This window comes from Trichogramma pretiosum, unplaced genomic scaffold, assembly GCF_000599845.2.
Source record: "Trichogramma pretiosum strain Unisexual culture from Peru unplaced genomic scaffold, Tpre_2.0 scaffold40, whole genome shotgun sequence".
In the NCBI taxonomy this organism is placed as follows: Eukaryota; Metazoa; Arthropoda; class Insecta; order Hymenoptera; family Trichogrammatidae; genus Trichogramma; species Trichogramma pretiosum.
The window spans coordinates 711,326-721,247 of record NW_019641657.1 but is presented as its reverse complement, the minus strand read 5'-3'; the positions used below and the strand labels follow the sequence as shown (position 1 = coordinate 721,247).

Sequence of the window (9,922 nt, the reverse complement as noted above, 5' to 3'; positions counted from 1 at the left end):
AGATATATCTGTATACGCGTTAAATTCTCCTAATGAGGCAGAAGAAGAAGAAGCAGCAGCGGTGGTGGCGGCTCGGAGCGCTCGTGTGTATCATTACCGTGCGCCGTAATATAACGCAGCAAGAAATGCACATCGTCGGCTCGCTGTTATACGGCGGAGAGAGCTCCGGGGGAGCTGCGAAAAACGGAGCCGCAACCAAGAGAGAGGAAGAGAGAGAGAACAAAATTAAAAGTGCAGAGCCGGCAAGTGCGAGATATCTCGCTTCGTGCCCGACTTGCAAAAAAAAAGCGACGCTGGTAACTGCGCACTGTATATGTTTATAAACGAGGAGGAAAAGAAAGCGTTCAGGCACACACTCGCGTATATAATGGACCACGAGGTCGAGTCTGATACAGCTGCCCTCCCCCGACGTTATATCGTCGTGTTGTTATGCTGTACAACATCGGCAGCGTAGCCGGGTCAGAATGAGCTTCGTTTTCGCGCTCGCGCTACACACAAAGACGAGGCGCAACGTTGTGAACTAAATAAGTTGTGCATATGTGTGTTGTGTACGTGTGGCAACTTTACACATGCACGCCGATATACATGCATGGAAGCAAAATTTGACCCAGCTTGCAGCTCTGGCGGGCCCGCGTGTATAATAGCCTAGTACTGTATATGTAATGTAGCGTATACGTGTAAGCGACCGAGCGCATAATAGAACGAGGTGAGTTGACTCGGTAGTCTCTCTCTCTCTCTCTCTCTGCACTCTGTCTAGATGTAGTAAACGAGAAGAGAGAGAGAAGCTGTAAAATAGAGACTGGAGCGATGTAACTCGTTAATATACGTATATATCGACTCGGGCAAGACGCGACGATCCAATTGCAATTATTATTGATGATAAAATAAGCATCGTCGCGCCTGGGATGTTCTGACCTTGCCTCGCATTATACGTATACAACTATTGCATACGGTTACGGCTAAAATTGCGCTGCGCCCCTCGTCGCGTATCGTCCTCGCTCGAGCGTCAATAATTCATAACGTTACATATTCTCCCCTCAAAAAAAGAAGCGAGACTAACGCGTTTTCCATTTTTCGTATTAAATACATCGAGCTGGTGTACAGATATTATGCTGTGCATACAGCTCGTTCGGCGTATTATCATGACTTTTTTCAATCCGAAGCATCGTGGCGCGGACGCGAATCCGAAGGCCTCGCCTGGCTACGTAATGTCATAACATATAATACGATGTCACGCTCGTGATCCGTCGCGCTGTGGATTATTAATTTTCGCAATATTGCCCCCGCGGACATGTGTCTGCGTGGGTGTGAGTTAGTTCGAGAGAGCTGTGTACACCTCTCCCGGTCGATATTATTGAATTTTTAGATGATCAAATTTGATATTCAATTAGGTCGACTCGCTATTTTTTTTTACTTGTCGGCGTTTTCTCTTTAGAGTATACAATTATATTCTCCGCTGAACACGCGATGCAGATTCGAGATATATCTATTTGAATGGAAAAAAGGCCACGGGTCGATCGAGTTCACTTTTACACCTTTTATCTCGTCGTCAAAACGGATCGAAATCGAATCGTCGCCCATTGACATTGACGCAACATTTAAGAAATATATCGCTTTTTGATAATAATATATATCGTACACACCCGTTTTCCCATTTACATACTTATTACATCGGTATACACGCAATCGACGTGAAAAGAAAAACAAGTTAAAATTACATCGATTACGCTGAACGATTAGCCCATAGTACTCATACGAGCTTGTATATAAGTGCGATCACGATCATTTCGAACAACTGCGGATATACACGTATAAATACAATTGAGATAGTAAAATGCGGGGCGTGACAGCCATGGGTCCGGAACTGGACTCCGGGACGATTAAAAGCTCGAGATAATCATTCGGGATGATAGGATCGATTTACGAGATCGTATTACTGATTATCGTCGACGACGAATCGTCATCGCGTTCCTATAAGTACACACATAAACACACGAGGATGACCAAAAATAACATCGAAATGTGAGGCAATTCAATCATCGGAATCTCGTTGTATCTCGTTGAAAGTCATCAACGCCACGGTGCAATGTCGCAACTTACGCGAAATCTATTTTTGATCAAAGTAATGAGTGTATGAGTTTGGAAGAGAGAGAGAGAGAGAGAAAAGAAAAACCCAATACGCGCTATTTACAGTCACTAATACTCGGTTGAACGAGTTTATAATAAAGTTACAATCGGACATATTCGCACAAATGGATACAACTGTACTACGTCGAGTAAGTATAACGACGAGTTTTCGCCAGCAGCAGCAGCAGCAGCGGTGGTTGTGGCGAGAGCATCGATCCTGCTTCGCTGTAGCTGCACACAAGCAGCTTCATACATCCTATAGATGTATTAGTATTATGGCAACGGGGAGCACAAATTTTGCGTAAAGTTTACAGATACGTACACACACACACATAGATAAAATGTACGTTTCTCTCTGGCTGCGTCTTGGTGCCTAATACATGTCTCCGTAGGTATATTTTATACATAACGCGCGTTAGAAATCGAAACACGACTGTGCTCCAATACAGCAGCGGCAACAGCCCCCGTATAAACAAAGAATCGAGCGCAGAAAGCAGCTCGTCGTGCCTCGTGCCCGATGTGTTATGTGTATATATAATAGGGAGCAAAGAAGCGTCACGAGTCAAGGCCGCTATGCCGCCACTGTTCTGTGCTGCTGCTGCTGCTGTTTCGGAGCAGCATCCGAAGCTGTGCACGCGGCGAATAAGGAGCTCGACACTCAGCGGCACAGACGATTGTATATTATGAGCAAAGGGTCTTGGTCGTCGTCGCATGCAGAGCACCGAGCAGAAGTGTGCTGTGCACTGCACGCAGCAGCTTTTCAAGAAGAAGTTTCAAGTTGGCGCATCGATACGGTCTCTCTTTCTCTCCCTTGCACTCGCGCGCATACATATATAAGCAAATGAATGCATGGCGAGAAACGCACACATGTACGAGAAAGGAGTCATGTGTGTGTGTGCAATAAAGAGCGCAGCATCACCACTACAGAGGGACTACACAGAGCGCGGCGTTATATACGGCGCAGCTTCTCGCTCTTTACTCTCCGTGCGCACTATAATACGCAGCGCTCGGGCAGAGAGTAGTAGTAGTGGTAGTAGTAGGTAGCGCGGTGCTAAAAAATCGAAGTCTGCAGACACGCGCGCCCGTTCCTCCCCCGCAGCACACGTTCTCTCTCTCGCTCTGGCTTTATGCTATATAGCCTGCTATATGTATGCGCGCCAGTGTCGCTCTGACTCTCCCTTCGCCATGGCGCAGCACCAGTACCTATTGGGCAAAGTACACTTGCACTGGGATATATACCATGAGCCGAGCGAAGAGCAACACAGCCACTATATATACCATACCAATGTCGTGATGTGTGTGTGTGTGCGTGTTGTGCAAAAATCGGCTCCGCCGGCTGAGAGACACTGACTCGACGACGACGCCGACGGCGTGTGTTCATATATATATACGCGACGAGTCCTCCCCACCCTAACACAGCATAAGTAGTATTTTCGCCTGCACACTGCTGCTGCTGCTACTAGTGCAGTTCGCGAGCGTAGCGCTGCCATCGGCCGCCGCCACCGCCGACAACTGCTATAGCCACGGGAGAGCCGAGCCGAGTCTCTCTGGCTCTCTTGCGCGCAGACGCTTCCCCTCCCTCTTCCCCTTTTGCGCACACACACACACACACGGAGGCGCAGACTTTTGGCCTGTGCCAAACGCCAGAGCGGAGAGCAGATTCAGTCGTCCGAGTACGCCCGCGAGTCGAGAGCCTGTCGGGGCGGCGCTTTCGTCGCTTTATACCTTACCCATACGCGAATATACATATTTCTATATTCATAACTATATAGATATTTACTCGCGAGTGTTGTGCGTGCCCTCCGTGAGTGTAGTTGTTTGTTGAGTGTGTGTGTGTGTGCAAGTGCCGGTCAATCGACGTTTGTGCAACGCAGCACGCGCGCCCGATACGTACAATCGTAGTACTCGGTTGTGGTGTACATTTTACGTATTGTTACTCCCCCGCGAAAAGTGTCCACTCTCGCTCTCCCGTTGCAAGGTCCCAGTCGTATACCCCCCACGTGAGTCCGTGTCTTTGTCCCGTGTGTTTTTGCGTGCGCGAGTGTTGCACAAAAAAAAGCCAAGGAGGAGAAAAATAAGTGTTGTCGTTGTTGTTGTTGTTTTTGTTTGTGCTCGCTCTGACGGAGAGCAGCCGCTTCTCTCTATCTCTGTGTGCCGCGAGCGGTGCGCTCGCCCGGAGTAACAGAGGGCCAGAGCCTAAATTGGCTCTCGCATCGTCGTCACCATAGTCGTTATCGTCGCAGCATCAACAGCTAAAAAAGCGAAATACAGAAAAAAGGGGGCTGTTGCCCCAGTGTTCGGCGAGGGAGCCTCAGCGGCTCCCGTCGTTGTGCAGCTAGTGGAAGCTGCCGTTGCTGCTAGTGTGAATGGACCAGCCTAACCCTTGGCTCGTCGTCGCATAGCACGCGCCGCCGCGAGTGCCACCAGTGTCCTATACAGTTCGAAGCTGTGTCGTTCGGCCTTTTTTTTCGCCGCGCGTCGTTTGTTTTGACAAGTGCGAGGGCCCAAACAGTGCTTCTCTCTGTGTCTGTGCTGCTGCTTCTTCTTCTTCTTCTTCTTCTGCAATTTTGTGTGTTTGTGTGCACGAGTCGTGGTGGTATTGATATAAAATACAGCCACTGATATATAAAAAATAGTGGTTCAGGCTCGGCAGTGTAAAGTGAGAGAGAGAAAAAATAAGGAAGAGAGTCCATCGACCTCTTGTGTTATTTAAATATTATACTCGGTACTGCAGCAGCAGCTACTACGCCGCCCGTGTCGCAGCAGTGTGTAGCCGGCTCATCGTCGTCACCCGTCGTCGTCTACGACTCCGCCGCAACTTCGTCAACGAGGTTAGTGTGAACGAATTTCGTGTTGATAACATTTTATAACTTTTCACGAACGGATCGTGCACGGATGCTGTATCATCCATCGGTTTTATCGATTTTCATCTGTTTTTCGTACAACGTTCGAAGTTTGAATTCGCGTTCGAAATTCGAATGCGTTACATCTTGCATAGAGTCTCCGTCATCTATAACGTGTATATTATTGCTAACATTGCACGGATGCTGCCTTAAATCGATTTTATTGGCCTTCATCTGTTTTTCATATGTAACGTTCGAAGTGTGAATTCTCGTTCGAAATTCGAATGCGTTACATCCTCACGTCCGTCATCTACAACGATGTTTTATATTAAGTATTATTATTGATTTTCATCTGTTTTTCGTGAGTAACGTTCCAAGTTTGAATTCGCGTTCGAAATTCGAATACGGTTACATCATAACGTCCATCACCTATAACGATGTGTTATTATGTTCGGTGTCGTTCGATCCTCTCACCGAGTATCGGCTTGCTATTTCACATCGCATTGTCCTCTCGCGGCGTACACATACACATTACACACACACACACACACACACACACACACACACACCTTTAGCCGGAAGCAGTTGTCGTTCATTTCTTGCCATGTATATAGCAACTGTTTCTATTCAGTCTGGGCGAAAGATTTTTCCTCGATGTTTTACAGTCGTCGAATAGACTCGGCGTAACCGTTGCCGCCGCCGCTAGTGCCGCTGCCTGCGGTAGGAGGGTCCATTGCGATACTTACGGATCGCGAGATTTCCTCTTGTTTTTGTTTTTTTGTTTCGAAAAGCTCGAAATGAATGTATTCTCGAGAGTAACACGATTAATAATCTCGGTTAGCTCATAACATACCTTTCTTTGATACCTAATGAAACAATGTAAAAGACACTCGTTCGCTTCAAGGACCATATACATCGAGCCGCAACTTTTCCAAAGAAAAAAAACGTCACAGGCTATTGCCGCGGTTATCGCGAGTCCGATAAGAACCTGAGATACGTATCGAATTGTCTCTTGTCGATGTATGTTCTCGAGCCGTATGTAAAGAAACTGAAAAAAAAGTGGAAAAAAAAGTCAAGTGAGAAAGAGAAAGAAAATGGCTTATCACTCATCGTCGTGCAGCGCCGCATGTACATGCATTAACATTTATTTTCATAATACTGTAATATCGCGAGTAAACACCGAGGAAAAGTCGCGGCGATGAGTGCGTACGTAGAGGTACTCGTATTACAATGGGCACCGCGTAAACGTGTAGTGTAATATCGGGCGAGTTTCCTCGGGAAACGTCGTCGCGAGTGCAAGTACACATACAACTGCATACATTCACTCGTGCACACACACGTTTATATTACACTATATGCCGAGTGCACGTATATAGAGCTATAGGTATGCTTCCGGAGGTCGCGGCTATATTTTGTTGTTACACCTATATAGATATATCGTTAATGTCCATGTACACACGTATCCGCCTGGTTACGTATAGTTAGCTCTCGTATTCTGCGCGCGGATGTCTTTGTGTATAAGCTGCAGCCCAAGCAAGAGAGAGAGAGAGTCTGTGAGTGAGAGAGAAAACGATTCCGGTGACTCCTCTGTATTATATCGCTCGATGCAGCTGCTCTGGACCACGACCAAGTTCTTCTTCTCCAATAAGTTATAACTCTGTGTGAGTGCATGTGTGTGTGTTACAGGCCATTGCATCGTCTAAATTTTCTACATGCCCTCGTATATTTGCGATATGCCTTGTTATCGTCGTCGTCGTCGTCCTGGCCGTCGTAGCGTACGATATGATATTTTCCGTTGGCGTACGTTACACCGTTGATGCTATATATTATATATATTGTAAAATATATATTTTGAAGCAAAAACATTGGCAGCTGCTGCGCTAGTGTTGCTACACTCGAGTTTTTGCGCTGTTACACGGAATAATATACGTCGCGCCGTTAATATAAGCCGCGTCGATGAGTGCAAAAGCGCACTTTGTAATATACAATACCGCAATAGTCTATATTAGTCCTCTGCCGTTTTTGTAACGTACAGCCCGAGCATTGTCTTCGACTAAAAAAGCTCATCTCGAGCTTATTCTTTTTTTATTCCCCGAGTCAATTTCGTCTATTACAATACCGCTGCTTCGATATATTCACGCGTTCGACTGTATAATATACCTGCCCCAGCAAAAACACATCGGCGATTGTCTCCTTCGATTGCCGCGTGTATACGAAATCATTTGCAAAATTACTCCCATAAGTATTTCTCCTTTCTCGCGCATACGCCTCGATTGGCGGCTGCTGCTGCATAATGCACACGGTGGCCTCGTCCCATACAAGGAAGAGTAAAGTACGTTAACGTACGTACGTAATGCCGTATATACACATTGCACCGACGTTTTCTCTTATTTTTCTGCCGTAAATACATGTGCATCTGCGTACATAAGTACACATACATTGGGCATTTTTGGATTCGACGAAATATCTTCTCGTCGAGCAACAATATCTGCTGGTCTTGTGTTTGTAATCATGGCTTACGCGAATCGATTACTCCACGTATAAATGAATGTGTGTGTTTGTGTGTGTGCACGCCGCAGGTTGAATAAGATACCCACAGGCGCACTATTGCATGCTGACAAATTTCAAAATCGTACCAATTTTTGTACGGTACGACGCAACTGTGGATCCGTCAATAATTAAATTTTATAACAGTTCGCAGCTGACTGCAGGCTTTCGCGACTGCATCAATGCAAACAGATTGAAATTGAAAAAAAAGAAGAGGTTTACCAAAAAAAAAAATGTCAATCGCGCTTCGCAGTCGAGCAGCAGCAGTTCGTTGCGTTATATATACCGCGTGCCACGCAGCAGCAGCAAATGCAAATTTGGCAAAAAGAGATACGCGCGCACATATATAGGTTGGAGGCGAATCGATTTTCAAGATAATCGACATCCATAAATCGTTCCTCGTGGAGCCATTCTACTGTGCAGGCATGATGATGGTGACGAGTCTTGCAGGCTCGAATCGAGCGACGTCTATCTCTCAGCCATGTACTCGATTATTTAGCAATATTTTTTTTCTCCTCTCAATGACGAATGTAAAAGGAAAAAAAATACTCACACACGTGAAATGACGCAGGAAGGATATTGCTCTATTCGATACTGATTTTTACCTGACACACGCAGTCTACTCGGCAGCTGCGCGCGGGAGCAGTTCGTATTATTTTATGAATAAATACATTTACTTTAACGATGAGTAATTTCATTCGATCGGAATTGGGCTCGTTCACGGCCGAATGCGTATACACTGCGTGTATTCTTGATTGTACGACGCGCATTTAGCATCCCGCGAATCGCACGGTCAGCTAGCTCACCTCGGCGACACACATATGGTGGCTCTAATTAAGGAGATATACATACACGCGCACGAAGAGAGACGCGAATAAGATTGCGTGCACGCGTGCGTGTATACCACTGTCATTGCGTCGAGTTGTAAATATAGCCACACGCCCGACCCGAGCCGATCCAGCCACGTCGAATTTTCGCTTTCACCCACGCACTCTCTTCGTCGTGTACGCACGCGATATCACGCGGTGTCGAGGGCAGAAGAAGAAATTAAGAACTCTGCATTGTGTGTTGCACAGTGGTGTACTACCGCGTGCAGAAAGTGACGCATACGCGTACTCGAACTTACTCACGCACGGCCAGGTAAAAATGACCGAGAGAGAGAGAAAAAATGAAGAAGTAAGGAATCGCGATGGCGATGTGGTAGTATATAGCCATGAGAGTAGCTCCGAGTGTAAGAAGAAGAAGAAAAGAGCCTTATTGGGAAGAGCCGAGCTGTATGGCTCTCGAGGCCGCGAAGAACCCGATGTGTTGTTGCCACTGATCCTCTCCGCGAAGAGCTCGTTCGTGTGCGTGTATACATGCGTAATAACATACGATATACCGATTTGGAAATGACTCTATAGTCATTTGCATGATCATGTATTCGAGTGCGTCTGTTGCTGTTGCTTATTATTATCCACGAGTGTGCGCTGACCAGCTACATGAGCAGCAGCAGCACTCGGCACACCGTACACAATACATGTACAACGCGTTAGCCCTCACAAAGGGCATAAATACCTGCTCTGTTTGTCCGCGTGCGTCTATGGCCCTGTACTATGCGCGGTCTGTGTTTGTGTTTATAGGCCGTTGATGCGGCTAACTGCAAGTGTGCAGCGGCGCTACGAATGCTGCAGTGCAGTGGCACAGACGCAGACACCAGAGCGCAATGGAATATGGAGTTTTATGCTCGCTCGCTCGAGCATTACTCGAATGATTACGATATGTGTGTGTATATGTGTGTGTAGCTGCTGCCGCCGCCTCGTATATCATGCTAGTACACATCTTTCAACTTTACGACTGTGATTCGGAATTATACGACCTGTTCTTACACCGAGCGCGCGCGAGACGCCAGTGCGCTTATACGCTGTGTGTGCGGGAATCAACACAATCGACCCATCTGTCTTACGTATATCATACATAAAGTGTGGAACTTGACGTCTCGGCTACTTATGTGTCTATCTCTCGATTGTATGTTACTGTATGTGTATATATATTTAAAAACGCCGGTATATTTACCGATCAGACTGTCTGTGTGCGTTCGGGGAATCAAATATTGATTCTAGACGCGAAAGAACATCGCGAGGTAGTGAGGAGTTGTGTCTCGCTCGAGCGCGATGCTTACGCCGGCAGCAGAGGCTCGCACACGCGGATTCCTCCTCCTTCTCGCGAGCGAGTATCGTACTCCGTTTTGCGCGAAATCCTGAAAGTCAAATATCGTCCTTTCCCCTCGCTCAGCTCCTTCATTCTGAGTTAATTCGCCGGATCGATCGAGAAGAGCGCGGAGGAGAGCGAGTCCTTAAATAAAAAAAGAAAACGTTGCCTCCCTTGTGTATAATATACCGTGACTTCGAGTGCGACGATCGACT

General features: G+C 46.7%; 1 protein-coding gene across 1 annotated transcript in view; it reads left to right on the top strand.

Moving 5' to 3' along the window:
- Positions 1-3,811: 3,811 nt before the first annotated feature.
- The window catches only part of LOC106656257, a 156,934-nt gene continuing 150,823 nt past the window's right edge, over positions 3,812-9,922 (top strand). Inside the window, exon 1 of the mRNA XM_014377095.2 lies at positions 3,812-4,958. The gene's annotated coding sequence lies outside the window, so the exon portion shown is untranslated. The remainder of the gene's footprint in view (positions 4,959-9,922) is intronic.